Below are 17,518 nucleotides of genomic sequence, written 5' to 3' on the forward strand. Positions count from 1 at the left end.
CTTTGCACCCTCCTTTCAGGTATTTATATACATTGGTCAGATCCACACCAAGCCTTCTGTTTTCTAGGCATCTCCTTATACGTGAAATGCTCCAGTCTCTTCATCATCTTAGTGGTCCTTTGCTGGACTTTCTCCAGTATGTCCACGTCTCTCTTGTAGCCCAGAACTGGACCAAGCACTCCAGGTGTTGCCTCACCAGTGCTGAGTATAAAAGAAGGATTCTCTCCCTTGACTTGCTGGCAACACTCCTGCTAATGCAGGGCACCATTTGCCTTTTTTGCCACAAGGTCACATTGTCAGCTCATGTTCAACTTGGTGCCCACCATGATCCCCAGGTTCTTTTTGCAAAAATGCTTTCCAGTCAGTTGGACCCCAGTGTGTACCGGTGCCTGTAGTTGTTCCTCCTCAGGCACAGGACTTGACACTTCCCCATGTTGAACTGTACAAGAAATAGACGTAAAAGACAGTACACACAAAACTCACATACTAGCAAAATTAAAAAAGTATAAAAGAAAAACTTCCTTTTCCTTCAGGTCCCAGCATTTATATGCATGAAAAAGAAACTGTATAACTTGTACACTGAGCATATCATGTACACAAAATGGCATAACTAACATCCTTCCACATCATGAGTGTGCTTGATATTAATTTGTCAACCAACACTCATCAAGGATTCAGGATATCTAGGCCCTTTCAGGTCCTTTCCCTGAAAGAATCCAAACTCTGCCATTTCCCATGGGATTTAACCATAGGAGTCAAACCAACCCATGTCTTCAGTGCTCTCTGTCATGTAGCTTGTCAGCTCCCCACTCTGGATTTGGGAATCCCTTTCTGAAGATTTTATTTCCTGTAATGGATTTTGTGGTGGACTTTCTTATGGGAGATATGGTTGCCTATTCTACTACAGATGTTGCGGCTTAATCCACAGGTTTTATACATCTGGTCTTCACACCTTTATACATACACATAGAAATATAACTTCATATATCCATATATAGGTATTTATACATACCAACGTAGATATTCCCTGTGTACATGCTATATATTACAGGTGTGTGACTTTAAACACACAGCTATATGTAAAAAGGCAGATATTTATAAAGACCTTAATTTTATAGTTGTAGGTACAGTTGTAGATTTATATTTGTTTTTAACATGTATCTAAAGGTTTAGATTTACATCTAAGTATCTACCTTCAGTAACTGTAAGATTTTGGATGCAGCTGTATTATGCTGAACAAGACATCAGCAACACACATACACCTCAGAAAGGAAGTGTAAAATTAATATGCATCTTATAGTGATGGGCTACCTGCCACTTCAGTTCCTCTCAGAACAGCCAGGCCAGCAGGAACAGAAGCTCGACTGACAGCATTGGAGAGTGACAGCAGAAAGCTGTAAATTATCACAGTTAAAAAGAAGGCTGTATATCTGTGTATACATGAGTGTGTCTTAAAGCACTGGGAAATGTGACAACTGGTTCTCTGCTTACACATTTTGTTTGCCGCATCTCATATGTAATTATCACTTGTGCAATTTATGCTTTTAAAACTCAGTAAATTTGTGTTTGGCATTAGAAAAAAAAAAAGAAAGGATCCAACAATTCCTCTAGCACAGGCTTTTGTTAGCTATATGCTATGGCACAGATCTTACTTTGCTCATGAACTGGAATTTTTTTTGCTCCAAACTACTGGAGGAAGTAAGGTAGTATTCTTTCATTTTCATGTCATTTTTCTTTATTAAATTGAGCAAGTAGGAATTGCAAAGCTGAGCAGATGGTTTCAGGGCACCCAGAATAACTTGTCTCTTGGACAGAAAGAACGTTAGGCTATGGAGAGTATTAATTAACAGTTATCATTTGTGGGAGTTCTCAGCAGTTGACATTGAAAAGCTCATTAATCTCCTACATAACATTTTTCTAAAATTTAAAGTTAAAAGTAAATTTGTGAGTCTCCAGTGTAAATCAAATGGAAGTAACTGTCATAAAATAATGGACAGTACCATTGGAAGTCTTCACTGTAGAGCTATCAAAACAAGATATCGTGGTATGGACATATACCACTGTGGAGGTGATCAGAGTTTTGGAAGGTTATAGGGGGAAAAAGACAACACTTCTTTCCCCACATCAATACACCTGCTTCAGAGCTGAACTGATTTTTCTCCAGAGCCAGGCTCTGTTCCTTCAAAACTTGCATTTATGATGGAGATTACAGTACAAGTCAGAGGTAGAGACACTGGAATTTCAACCTTCTCCAGCTGCCCTCTCTTTCAGACATTATCTTCCACAGACTTCATCGAGATTTTTTATTAATTAGAAGGAAGAGAAAAGGAAGTAAATATTCATTTACTGTAATACTTTAAAGAAAGAGTGGAAAACAGTAAAGCTATTTTATAGAGTGTAACATTTCCCAGTAGAGGAAAGAAACTATTTTGAAAATTAAGAAGTCATAAATGAATATTTAACATACATAAACAGAAGTCTATAAAATCTGCAACAGCTGTTTCAGATAAGATTTGTGACAGCCACTTAGTTTTTCACAAAGTGATAAAGTCTTCTAACAGAAGAAACATAATTCAACAAGTTAGTAAAACTCAACAAAGTGACTATTCCATTTAGGTCACAATGATATTTTCAAGCACATAAACCTTCCCTGCATTCAAGGGCAGCTCTTACAAATCAAACTGTATACATAAATTCATCTACGGGAACAAGAAGGGGCAAAACAAAACCTGAAGTTTGTTGGGAATCAAGTTGGTGAATGCTCACTTTTATTTTCCCTTGTGCTAATATCTTTCAAAAGTAAAGAGTACAGAAGGGAAAAGTCAGCAAGTGACTAGCATGGAGAAACAGGGAAGAAATAAGTACTGACAGTGATTGAATTATGTTGATCATATCAACAAAACAGCTATCACTGGCACACGAGCCCAGGACCATCAGCCTGGGACCATCTGGCAGTGATCATTGCAGTGCCTGACATCAAGCAGGTGATGTTAACTCCACCACTGAAAGGAGACTATGAACTATGATCAGAGATACAGCCCCATCAATAGACATCTATTTTCCTGCTTTGCCATAAATGTCAGTGTCCATAGACCCCTCAATTATTCAGTGTTCTGCTGAAGGTTAAAGGCTTAGAACTGATTTTATAAGCCAGTCTTGGCACACACGGTTTCCCCTGACCACACACATGCACACACACAAAATGCAGGCTGGGAGTGCCACAGTAGATAAAGATCAACTGTAATTCATTTGTGATAATTAGAGAAAAAATGAGCAGTACTTAAGGTGAAGAAAAAGCAACAGATTTTGTTTCTTTGGAAAAGATTCCTTGAAAGCAAAAGGATAAACACATTTAGCATTTTGTTGTTGTTGTTTCTCCCATTTTCAAAACCAACATTACAATTTTATGATGCACAAAATGGAAAACTTTCAAAAATGTCAGGTTTTGAAAAAGATTACTATGAATAATGTATTTCAATACAGCTTTGTCAAACTGTTCTATAGTACATACATTTGTAATTTCTTAACACTGAATTTACTGGGAAGTGACACTACTGTGCTCATGCTGTTCACACTTGTTTACAAATAGAGGCAGTCAGGCTTTGAGCTTCAAATTCAAGTGTCCAGATACTGACGTGACTTGCCTGAGAGCACTGGCAGGAAAAGTGTGCCATGTTAAAAATTCATAAAGAACACTGCTTTTTATTTCAAGAGTAACAGGAGCAAAAGGTTTTTGCAGTGCCCTGGGAAACAGAAAGTTCAAATATTGTGAAGTTGCAGGAGTAGATCAGAGCATACTATTCACAGTTAAAGCCTACAAGGCAGTTCTTTATAGTGTCTTGAGTGAGACAACTGAAGGAGAACTGAACCTAAGGAGCCAATTTGCTGAGTTTTGTTCAGTCTGTAAATTGAGTAGTTTTTATTATGGAATCATGAGCTGCAAGAACTACATATTGAACAATGAAAAACCGTATTTGAAACTGTGGATTTCTAGGTGATCTAAACTTATATAACTCCTCTGAAATGTCAGATAGACCCATGAAGGGCTGGTAGAACAAATTAGATCTTTCAAAATTGTGAGTCTCACCAATTACTGATCCTATAGCTGGCTACTTTTTCGGGCACCCTCATGTGGGAAGTAGCCGTGTTCAGATTCCAGGCAAGTTGTTTCTTTTAAACTGTTTGTGTGCTCAAAATTCCCTTTCAGAAATGCATGCACTCACTTTGAGTTAGATCTAAAAGTCTACTACCTAAGGTGAAACATTTCTTTAACCTCTTGTCCTCTTTATCCTGAAGTCTATACTGACTGCTAACAAAACTGCTATGCATCACATATTTTAAAATATCTTTAAATGAATATTCTGCAAATCAGCTTTGTATTTTAGACAGTTTCTGAACCAGATCCTTCTAGGAGAGACAAACAACTAGAAACACTTGTCAAATATGTTATTTCATACATTTAATTAATATCTATCAAATGTCTGTCAGATGGCTGACTGAATCCTTTGAAGAAAAATTAGTAGAGTAAAACCTCAGTGGTTGACAGTAGTCAAATTATGCAAAGGGAGTCCACCTCAAGCATATGCACACAAATAAGGAAGTGCCAAGACAGCAGTATTATGGAGAAAGTTGTTTTGGGGGGGAGAAATCAGAATGACTAGGTGACCAGCTGAAGTGCCAGTACTCTAATGAAACATGGGGAGCAAACAGGAGGAATTAGAGATCTGTGTGAAGGTGCAGGCTATGATCATATTGGGTTCACAGAAATGTGGTAAGGTCCCTATGACTGAAGTGCTGCAATGGATGGGTACAGACTCCTTTGGAAGGGCAGGCTGGGATGAAAAGGAGAGGGAATTGTCCTTCACGTGAAAAAATAGTAGACATACATGGGGCTCTGTCTTGGGATGGGTGACAAGCCACTCAAGAGCTTATGGGTTAAACGGCAGACAAATATGTGTGAAGTTGTCATGGGTGTTTGCTATAGGCTGTCTCAACAGGAAGAAGAAACAGGTGACCCGTGTTGTCATATCTTCACGGGATGCTTTAAATACTCTGATATCTTTTGACAGGGCAATACAGCACTCCACAAGCAATCCTGGGAATTTGTGGAAAGCATTGGTGACAAATGCCTAACACATGTCGTTAGTGATTGAACAAGGGTAGGTCCTCTTCTGGACATGATATCTACAAACAAGAAAGATGCTGTGGGAGGTGGGAAGGTCAGGGAAAACTTTGGCTGCACTGACCAGGATATGACAGAGTTCAGGACCCAGAGAGAAGGGAACAAGGCAAAAAGTAGGATTGCAGCTCTGGACTTCAGTAGAGCAGATTTTGTCCTTTTCAGGGACCATCGTGGAAGAGTCCACAAAAGACAACTGTGGAGAGGAGTCCAGGAGAACTTGTTGTTTTTCAGGGATCACATCTAAGATCAAGAAGGGGTTACTCCCTTGACCAGGATATCAAACAAAGGAGGCCTGTATGGTTGAACAAGGAGCTCTTGTCTAAACTCAAATATCAAAAGGAAGTATACAGAATGTGGAAGAAGGGACAGGCATCCCAGGACAAATGTAGAGACACTACAAGCTGGGACGAGTTTTGGAAAGTCAAAACTCATCTGGAGTTGGACTGGAAAATCTCGAGAGGTCCCTTCCAACTTCAAACATTCTGTGATTATGCAATTCAGTGATTTTGTGAAATATTCACAGAAATGTCCAGCTCTCCCTAGTGTGTCTTAGTGAAATTTTACCTTTTTTTTCTTAGATTCACTTAACTTTCTCATTCCTTCTCCATCCTGTGTTATAACGTGTATTTCCAGGTCACCTAGAACATATACCTTCCGTACACACGCATGTAGTTCTAAAGTATCCTATAGTTTCTTTACATGCTGACAGCCATCATCCTTGATATCTGGTAAAATGTCAGCACCCTAGTCCTTTCCAGGCTAAAATGTGTGGCATAGAGAGAATGTGAGATTACCATGCCAAGGCATCTCTGAAGAAGCTCACTATCATTCATGAGGAATTTTCTAGGAAAGGACATAATGCTGTGATTTGTGAGGTTAATCCCAGTGGCTCAGGCAACATACAAGACCTCAGAACTCAATTCTTTCGATCTCAGAACCTTTAGCAACAATGGAGCATAATATCAACAACTTCCATGCCTTTGGTATAGCAGATCTTGGGACAAAGGCAACCTTATTGTCATTCCCCACTGGTAACTTCTGATGATTAATTATTTTTGGTTTATTTGGAAAACTGAACCCTAGACTTAAACAATATTTAAGGTTCTTGGTATAGGTTTTCCTTGCCACTGAAGCTTTTTAAGCATATTTTGCAAATGCATCAGTATAACAAGATGATTGACTGCTTTGTAAACCCCAGAACAGCAACTGTTTGATCTAGTATTCCTTGCTTTCTAATGACATGACACATATGAACAGCTGGATTGGAAAACTGAGCATCCTGAATTCACAACATGGGTGACCACAAGATTTTCTCTTTATGCAAAATTCTATTTCAATTAATTTTGGCTGGATGAAGAAGCAATCCCCTGGGGCCTCTTCTTGCACACCACAACTCTGTAGACTCCCATGTAATACAGATTTCCGCTTCCAGCTATAGCTATGCAAACATTTTTCTCATATCTTATTCAAGCCCTTTGTTTCTCACTGCCTACCCTTCTAGTCTCTGCTTTTCACCCTCACCAAAGGTAAAAATCCAAAGTTCCTGCGGCTCTGCTACACCTGCATACAGCTACACCAATAACTATACAAAGTCTTGAAGGTCAAACATCACTTGAGTGAGTTCAGTGCCTATTAACTCAGATTTTAATGACATCTTTATTCACCAAGAACATTGTGGAAATTCTGCCTGTTAGACACTTTAACACTATAATAGAGAAAGTTCATCATTTTAAAATTAGCATATGTGCAAGTCAAAACCTTCATCTCGAAAATGCTGCCACAGTAAAGGAAAACTGTCAAGTATCTTCCAATGAGTAAGAAGGCAAGGAGATGCAATTACAAATAAAATGCCTTCCATTTATTAAATAAATAAAATAGTGTGGCATTAATTTTTGTCAAAATCACATGTATTATCTATGTAATCTACTAATTTTAAATCCAATCATCTTTTTCCACCAGGAAAAGGCTGATACTAAAAGAAACCATTAATCGTGTGATGATCATAGCCAGAAGATGCAAAACTCTTTAGACAGTATATTCTGCTATATAACTGTATTCTTGCTCATTTATAGACCACCATTAGAATATCTAAATCAAATAATAGTTTATCTAGCAAGAAACAATGGGCAGACATAGGATTTATTATCTCCTGTATCATTCTGGATCTAGTCAAAAAAGCTATGTACTATTCTGAAAAATAGAAGTCCCTGATGAATCGGTCAATATGTAGATAGATGGATCCCTAAGGCAGAAGTGAATATGAGGAAATGGATAATACATCTAGTAGGGATTATGGAAGAAAATGTTTTTGTTGTGTTTTTGTTGTGTTTTCTCCTGTTTCAAATATATCAAAAAAAACAATACACTGAAATGAAACCAAATCACCTTCTTATTTGGATTGATATCAGAAAGTTTACCAGCTACTGGCATCCTGTTCTCCTCTTACTTGGCAAAACAAGTTTTCAATTGGAATTTGGATACTCAGACTTTCAAAACTAGGAGCTTCCATTTTCTTGAATTTTAAGGGATCATTTCCAGACCTTTTCACATGACCAAATTTTAACCTTGAATAAATTACTTATTACAAATTTTTGCTGTTTCAATATATTTTTATGGTTCCTGAAACTATTAATCAGATTACTTTGAAGTCTCCTTATGGCTGAAAACAAACAAGGCTATTTTTTTTAGATTTGTTGCTTCCTTTTATTGCTCTACAGGGTTTTGACATTTTAAATAATTTCCTTTTATCTTAATGATTGCAGTGAATTTTAATAAATTTTTCATTTGTGGCTTATTTAAATTCAGGTATGATTCTGGATATCTTAATATATACTTTCAACTCTCTAGGGATAAGTCTATCCAGAATCATATTCTCATCTGGTCTTATTTCTTTTGTATACAGGATTTTTAAATAATTTCTATATCTACTAACTTCTCTTTTCTTTTCAATGTTCTAGATTCTGTCTAATTTCCAATTTTCAACATCTTAAATTGTATTGAACCTGCTCTGAAAACAATTCTTCCCTTGTTAAATCTTTCTCTGTGTACTTTCACTCTATGATCCTTTTTCAGAATAATATTGCAGACAGATGGGATTATCTCCCCCTCCTCAGTTTCCTTGTAATTTGATGATAGAGAAAACAGATAATTTATAATCTAAAATTACAAAAATTTCCCATTTCCCTAGATTTCCCATTTCAAATGATTGTAAATTACTGCTGTTAGGGGGTATACTAATACATCACATTCTTTTGCCTCTAATACACTTTTATACTCATTACAAAAAGTCTGAAACATATTTTTATGTTTCAGATACTTCTTCAGCTTGCTACCCTAGAATAATATCTATGACCTAATACCTATTGTCTTAACAGAACAAATGCTTTCTAGAGAGAAGTTTTGGCAATTTAAAAATAGTTGATAAATTGCATGTGCTTCTTTTGTCAGCATGCTCATATCAATGCATTTAAACCTTCATCAGACCTTTTCACACTTTTCATACAGCAGGTCCAAGACACTCCACAATGGGTTCTGATATAAGAAATCAGTCAAAATCATCTGTATTCAGGACAGTGATTAAATATATTTAACCTTGAATGTCTGTCTATCTTGTAGATTTCAATAAGAATTAATATGCTGAAGATCCACATGGAATAGCCTTAGCTGTTACAACTGGTTGTTTATTGTACATATGTCATCTTCTACAAAGATGCCTAAGTATAAAATGTGTTTTAAGACAGCAAGTGAAATGAAGTTTCTAAAAGACAATCTTTGTCAAAGCATAAAGAAATACGTCACTGTAGCATAATCCCCACTATGTCACTGAGCCTGGTTCTACTCACAGCCTGACTCTAGTCCTAGATACTAAAAACACTTGACAAATCAAGTTCAATCAATAAACGACTCCTGCGAGGACCACAGATATTTATTTCCCTTTTGGCTAAATGTTTCTTTTGTTATCATTGATCACATTTGGTACAACAATTGAGGGACTGTAAGTTCTAGCTGATTAATCTTCTTTGAGTATTCTGCTTCACTGGACCTGTCGGTTACACATTTTTTTTTTTTTACTTCAGACAAATTTTGAGTGTTCACTAGCTTTTGAGGGTACTGTTCCTAGGCTGTGCGCAGTGGAAAGCATGACCAACATGTCATGTAGCCTTCACCATACAAAGTTAAGAAATCTTCCTTTGTTCTCAGATGGTCTGTCTTTTCTTCCACAGTTGTATCTAGAATTACTGTTGTATATGGACAGAAAATGCAAAATTATGGTTTTAGATTAATAGTTAGAACCATCTAGGTAAAGATTGTATAAATCTTTTGGCTAATATCATAGTCCGTTACTTAATAAATTGTTCATCAGATTGACTGTCTAAAGAACAAAGGAAGACATGAGACAAACAGAAAGATAGCTGCTGTCCTTCCATTTAAGAAAGGGTTCATTGCAGGTAATTGCCTGCAAGCTGGAGAACTCCCCTTGCTACTTATGAGACTAGTGCTTCTTCAGTAAAACTCCAAATGGGAATGTCTTGTCATAATGCAAAAATTCATGTTCAACATTAATTCAACCCTGGATTCCAGAACATCTTAAAATGAATCAGATGTGTTTTGCAGATAGGAAAAAAATTCTCAAATATTAAGATACATTGCACAGTTTCATCAACTGTCCAGTGGAACCACTTATCATGAGCCCTGTTTGTCCACTTTGTTACATGGCTTTCAGGGCCACAAAATACTGTCACTGGGTGTTCATGTAGTTTGTGCTCTCAAATAGTATCTAGCCTTGTAATGAGTGTGAAGCTTACAGAGAAAGATAAAGGCAATGTTTGTATGTTTTAGTACAGTAGCAAAGAAACACACAGAAGATTAAACCAGTTAGGAAACAACAAAGAAATGTCCCCTGCACCTCTCTCTGTGTCCACCTTCCCCCTCACACCACGAGGAAAAAAAAAAAAAAAAAGGAAAGTTTGTGGCAATTTTACCTCCTACTGATAATTGAATTTCCAACTTTCATCTTCCAATCCATAACACAGGAATCTTCAATAAAAAGAAATATGGGTACATCAGGTGGTTGCTACTGGTTGAAAAAGTTTGTAATCTATTTGTGGCAGACATTGTGTTCCTAAGTAAGTTAACAAGATGATGCTATCACATCACCTTGCTGTTGATAAATCTTGACTCATTTCTTCTAACTTGTTTCTAGAAGAAAGTGTTTATGTTATAGTGCCTGTGTTGAGCTGAATGTTTATAGGATGCCATGAATCTACCTGAATCATCAGTTTCCTCATCTCCTTCAATGGTTATATGGATTATAAAAGTCTCTAAATAGGCATCTTCTGCTGAGATTTAAACCTTGTTCTTCTTTCAAAATATGGAATCTTTCTCATGTTTTGTTTATATCTTCATCTCAGTGTAAGAGATACTTTTCTGTACTTTGCATGATAGAATTATGAAAATGATCAAAATATTTTTGCTTTTCCTTTGACCTTGCCTTCCTCTCATTGAGTTTTACGAATGTATCAGTATAAATGTTTCAGCACAAGAGTTTTATATTGTTTCAGTTTTGCTCTGTCTGTCACTACACCTCTATTTCTTCCTTATCAGTTATCCTTGTCAATTTGAGTGTATGTTTCTCAGGTGTGTAAAAATCGTGACAGCTGATCCCAGTAATGATGCTTAAAACCTTATCCTCCATCTAACAATGAGGGCTAATATAATCACAAATCATCTCAATGAAAGGACAAGTTGTATTCTTATGAAACTTTCAGATAACAGAACTGCAGTCCATTGCTCATGTTTAGAAAGACCAAGAATTCTGCAGCATAAGTGGACGATATTATTAACTGCCTTATTAAGACAAAGTGCAAAATCACAACTTCTTTGGACAGCTTAGAAGAACATTTGTTACAGACTGGGGTCTCACTAACAAAATTAAAAGGGAACAGGACATAATTGTTGATGATAAAGCAATATAAATGCCATATAGTTATGAACAATTTAATTCCAGGAGACAGCAGGTGGAGTATTTCAATTAAAGAGAAGGAAATAATAATTTTATTGTGCAAGTCTTTACTGAGACTTCATTAGAATATCAGGCTCACTTCTGATTAGCTATGTTTAGAATAGCAATTTCAATGCAAAATCAGCCTACTCAGATGATAAGGGATTTTAGAGAACAAATCTTAAAAGAAGAGACTAGTGAAACAGAAGTTGTGGCAGGATACTATTATTTTGTCTAAATACACTTACTCGATAAACACAATGGAAAGACAAGGACTGTCTAAATATGCTCGTACAAAATCAAAAGAATGTAAAAATTAGTCATGGATATATCTTCCCAGCAAAAAGAAATGAACGTTTCTAACCATTAGAGATGAAGTTCTGGTGTGGTTTTTTGAATGATGCAGTGGATGCCTGGAACATACATTGACTAAAGTTGCTATTTGAAAACACCTATTAGACTCCATGTGGTCACCAAAATAAAAGAAAACAATGGTAATATTAATACATTTCATAACTATATATACATGTAATTTGAGCTCCATACCTGTGTGATACATATATATATATAAATTTATATATTTGTACACATATTTGCACATATGTATTCTTGCAAGCCTAGTGTTTGAAGCATTATATATCCTTAAAATAATTAAATACATTGTTTGATTTATTTGGCTGTGACACTGTACTGAGGAGATGTGTTCACAGAGCTTCTAAGATCTAGAGATTTTTCTTGAACAACTGCAGCGCATTCAATTAAAAACCCTTTTAAGAACAGGATCAACTCAAAGACCAGAGTACATTGTCTTGTTCACTGGTAACATTTCTCCTAGCTTTGCTAGATTCCTATGGACTTATCCTAAAACGTGAGAAATCTTGAGCAATTCAGCAAAGCTGTTCCAGGCCTTCATCCAGTTCCTCAATTAAAATATTTAAACATCCATAAAGCCTCTTTAGATAGCCCATTAACAGCTTCATTTTGTATTATATTACAGCCATTTTTCTCCTTCTCTTTCATTGCTGTCTCTCAGTCAGTGTTGATCCTTCCTTGTCCAACTCCATTGTAAATGAAATTTCAAGTATAGACTGTTCTTCGAAACACTAATATAGACATTCATTATACATAAACAAAGTTATTTATAACTCAGTTATCAATGTTCCAACAAAGATAAAATATTGAAAGGAAGAACATTTTTCTTTTTTGTCATCAATTATCCTGGAAAAGCTTTACCATAATGAGCAGTTTGAGACTCAGGTAAGTTATCCATTTTTACAATAGCTCTTTATATGACTCTTTTTTTTCTTTTTTTTTTTTTTTTTTTTTTTTGGTGTTCATTTGCTTATCTGTCTGTTTAATCAGAGTTATTTTACAGTTATTTGACAGAAAATTTAATTTTTAATTTCCTCAAAACAATAGATAATTTTCTAGTTTTCGAGTCATTCCAGATATGATTATAATCAGGTTTTGGTTTTCCTATTTTCTTTTAATGTGAACCTGTATGGCCTGAAAGAGATTTGATTATGGCAGAAAAGCATACACCCATTTAACTAAGTTCTGCCACCAGGAGCACATGGCTGAAACAGAAGTTTCCCTGCACTATACGAGTCTGCAAGGAAAACTGGGAACCTCAGCTGAAACGCAGGCCAGACTGTGAGGCTGGAGCAGCCAGTCTTATTGATGTCTATGTCGTATGAATGTGGAGTCACATGTGAGAGTCAGGGTCTTGTCCCCCAAAGCAAAATGTGTCTGTGGAGTTTAGCCCTTGTTGCACCAGCACCAGTGAGCTAGACAGGGACTATTTGAAGAGAAATCTCAACATCCATCTCAGGAGGAAGACCACTATTAAGCATTAAATTTTGAGTGTTTCAGAGGGAAACTTCTCTTTACTCTTCAGATTAAATAGATGTTCATACAGGCAAATATAGTGCAAAGATCTTCTAAACTATCTGAATGAGAGTCACTTCCCCTGTCAATCAGTTTTATTTTCCTTAGAATTTATGAAGCTGTAATCCTGTTAATATTCTCATTGTTCAGAAAATCTTCTTTTGTAATAGCACTGAATTTTCATTTTAAAAAAAATGTGGGAAAGATGCACAAATTTTCATGAAGAATGAGGAGGGATAGAAACTTATTATTTTACATTAAGTGCACAAGTAGAATTGTTTGCATAAAGATGACAAATGGAAGCCCTGAGAAACTTCCTAGCAGTATCAGCTTTTGTGTAAATATTCTCAGGGACTTGCCCCATAACTGTGCAGGTTCTGCATCACCATAGTGAAGAATGAGGAATGAAAGGGAGAAGAAAAACTGCTGTAGAACAGAAGAGTTCACGTGACGGAAGAGAGGACAAGATGTAGCTGATGATATGTATGGTTTCATAAATAACTGGTGACTTACTATCTGCCTGAGGAGATGAGCAAGGAACAGACAAAAAGGAGTTTTTGGTTTTCCTAGTGCGACATGAATGTTGTTTACTATTGCTCTGACCAGCAGCAAGGAATACTGTCAATACAGTCTTACTGGGTATATGATTCCCTGTTGTGCTATGGAAAACAGCCACCAAAAAAGTAAGAAGCAACTTGAACATGCTGTGTTTGGTTTGGCTGAACTGTAACAGATACTAAACTGGGTCCTAAGAGAGCTTTAATATACTCTGAACCCAGCATATTTTGATAATAACCTCTCCATTATATTAGTCATTAAGGAAACTTGAAAATACCGGTTCACAAACTAAACAGAATAACTCTTCTCCATTCCAGACTTCTGCTACAATTAGGGTAATTTATTTTGGGGAAAAGCCAGGAAAAGATAGAGGGGGGAGGAATTCTGAAAGAAAGCAGTAACAATTAGATCACTTCTGCCTCTGTTTGCTGGGTGGGTCCTCTGAATGTCAGCCTCATTATTCTGGACGTCAGCTCCAGGCAGCAGCTCCCAAATGCCATTCCAAATGGTGGCCTAAATGGCAGTCCCTGTTGTACATTCTTTCTCCAGTAATAGTGGCAGGCTGTTGGGAACTTCTTTTAGTTCATAATAAATTTCAGGAGTGCTAGCTTGAGAACAATGTTTGAGGCTTATGTCAACACAAACTGGCAGATAAATGCTTCGAATCCACAATTTCATTATCACTTCTGAAAGTCTGTAGGCTGCAGATCTTGCTCATTGGTGGGGAAGAGCACAAATATTCTGAGGTGGCATGGACGATTTACAGAACACTTATATAATCTCAGCATCTCAAGGGTGCTACTTGGCTCTGTTCACCAGGGACTCTAAGCCCCTCACAAACATTAAAGAAAGCATCTTCATTGTGGTTGCATTAAAGAAATAATCCTTCTGTGAGGTCAGCTGGGATCCAAAACACGGACAAATTAACTGAACAGACAACAAATCTGTGGCAGAGCCAGGAAATCATGTTGTAATTCTCAGTCCACAGCCACAACCACAAGAGTAATCTCCTTGTACATTTCTGGTAGCAAAAGAGAAGGGGGAAGGGAGGGAATTCCCTCACAGAAGCCTCTTCATTCTTGTTTAACATGGATTTTATCATGCATAGAAACAACTGTTTCATTTTCTCACGTACACTGTAGCAGGCTGTTGAACTAAGCTTCCAACAAAATGCTTGTACAACACATATGTAAGGCTGGGCAGTTTCAAACAAGAGATTCAGACTTCAGGTCAATTCAAAATGCAGATTGTTTTTTTACTAGCAGTTGTGCCTCAAGCACTAACAGATCTTCATGTCACTCTCTTATTTGTTTGGAGCAACAGCCAGTACCTTCAGCCACAGAAGGTTGATTCATGGCTATAAACATCACTTAAACTGTTACGAGCAGAGGGCAAACCCTTCTTCAAGGTATTCTTTCTGTTAGTTTAGCTTAAAGGTGGCTAGGCAGAGAAACCATGTCATGGGCACTTTGTAGCTGCCAGAGCTGCCTCTCCAATGTTCAGCAGTGCCAAAATCCACCAGGCTATACCTTAGTCCTCATGGATGGCCATTATAGTAGAGGAGCTTGGAAGATGAAGGCAGAATATTCAAATGCATTTCTCCTGATCATGGTTCTCAAGTTTAGGGCAGGTTTAACACTGGTTGCCTGGAAAAAGTCAAAGTATGTGGCCAGTTTTGCTCTCTTCTGATCACTGTTACTCTTCTCCTCTGAACTATTGAATTGAAATACATTTGAACAATATAAAAACATCAAAAGATAATGTTTACTTTGTGTTTACATTCTTATGAAGTCCAATTACCATAAAGAACTAAAGAGTCCAAGGTAGAAACACATGACTTGAGCCACATCCTCCAGTTTAGTTGATTCACTTGCCAAGGCAAAGGCAAGCCCAAGTCCTAACACTTCCACTCAGTGTCACAACCCTGCTATCATGCTATGGCTGCGAGAAGGAGTAGCTGCTTACTACCCTGCCTGTGTTCTCCCCCTCTTCTCACATAAGCTACATGGTGGATAAGTGAGAAGATGTTCCTTGTCTCTATCCTCCATACAGAGCTATACAGCAGTGGATGGATACATTAGCAAGTTCCAACCCATGCTTAAGGATTTTCTCTACACTCCCCAAATGCTGGTTACAAAGTGGAGGACTCACTGCAGTGAATGGATTCTTCACTCTGGCTCAGAACATGACTTCTGTGCAGCATTATATTTTCAGTGGTGCAATTTTATTTTAAGGCTTCTCTTGAGAAACAGTTTAGAATAGAGAAACTAAACTAGTATTTCAGTATACAGTGGCTTCAGTAACTAGACCCCTAGGCATATGCTGTGCTTGTGTCTGACTAACCTGTGTCTCCCCGCTAGCAATAAGAAGCATCCTGGAGTCAGGATGCCTTCTGGCTGCTTTGGTCTCCCAGGACAGGCTTCTTGAGTGACTGAATGGCACTGTGACTGGGTCATCTCAGCGTGATAATGGTGCTCAACAAATGTAAGTGAGCCCTTGAAGCCACAAACAGCAGGAAATAGTGGAGTGGTGAATGTAGCTGTTGAGTTGTCTGTGTCATCTAAATCTGGCTGAATCTGGCATTTATGCAAAAAGGCTGTATTAAGTAAAATGCCAGAATAGACCTGTGGCACCTTATTTTTTAAAAAAAAAAAAAAAAAAGAAGAAGAGAGCATTTTCTTCCTGGGTGGCCATTTTTTTCTGGTTTAGAATAGGACCATTGGCATTAGCCAATGGATTGGTACTGGTAACAAGAAGGTATAGAAACAGTCTGGTTTGCTGGAGGAAGGAGGGGAGAGGAAAGGCCTGAGCTATCCACCACTGACTCATCAGATAAGGAAGTGTTTATGGTGTCTGTAGACAAGTCCATGCACAGCTACAGCTTCATTTCTGCTCTTCCCTGCATCTCCTCCTTGGGTCATAAGGTATCCTTGCAAATGGGGGACATTTCATATTTCTTAGGCACTTATTTCTCCCATTAAACAGCTACAAAGTTTATGACTCTATGGGCCTAGAGAATTTAATAATGAAAATGACAAAAAAATATACACTAGCTGTGAGTCAAAGCAAATGTAAACACAAAATAATACTCTTAGATACATAGTCACACACTGAAAAAAAAACATAGGTTTTTAGTGGTGACTGTCTACCATAGTCAACAAAGGGAACAAAAAAGGTATCAGATAAAGAGAAGGATACATGTCCACATTTGTCTCAGTCATTTAAGCAACAAGCTTCCAAAAGAGAAAGCAAGACTTTTTTTAGAAGTTAAAATTTCAGTGAGTTTCAGACCAGAATGAAATTTTACCTGGAAGGTGCCCCTAAAAGGTGTTAAAGGAAGTCAGCATGACTTATCAGATCAGTTTTGAGGGTTGCTCTGTATAAATGCCATTTCAAAAGATTCATTGGCTATGTAGGCTTTTACTATCAGCATATTTATTTCACCTCCTAAATGAAATCCAATTTGAGGCTATTAATATTAATGTGCTGAGATAATTCTGATGATGAATTAATAAAACACTTGGCCTCTCAATATGCTGTTTGCTCTTACCATTTAATGATGCTCTTAACTGGAAAAAGGAAGAGATAGAGCAGACTCCAGCAGGAGCCTGAAAATTAGAAACCACTTCATTGTTTTTAGCTTGCCGCTTTAATGACAATCGATGGCATTGATTCTGGACTAGAAAAGTATTTACTAAATCTTTGCCATGTGCTACAATCCCTATTTAGATTCCCTGAGCATAATCTGTATGTAACACCTGCTTAAAGTACTTCAATTACTTGATGAAAATAACTTTAAAAATAGTTAACACATTTCTGTTGTTTGTTAGAGATTTGACCCTATTGTTTTTTGTCATAAATATTGGGGCTTTTTGCAAGCCAATTCTCCT

The sequence above is a fragment of the Tyto alba genome, unplaced genomic scaffold (assembly GCF_018691265.1).
Source record: "Tyto alba isolate M040663 unplaced genomic scaffold, T.alba_DEE_v4.0 Super-Scaffold_27, whole genome shotgun sequence".
NCBI lineage: Eukaryota > Metazoa > Chordata > Aves > Strigiformes > Tytonidae > Tyto > Tyto alba.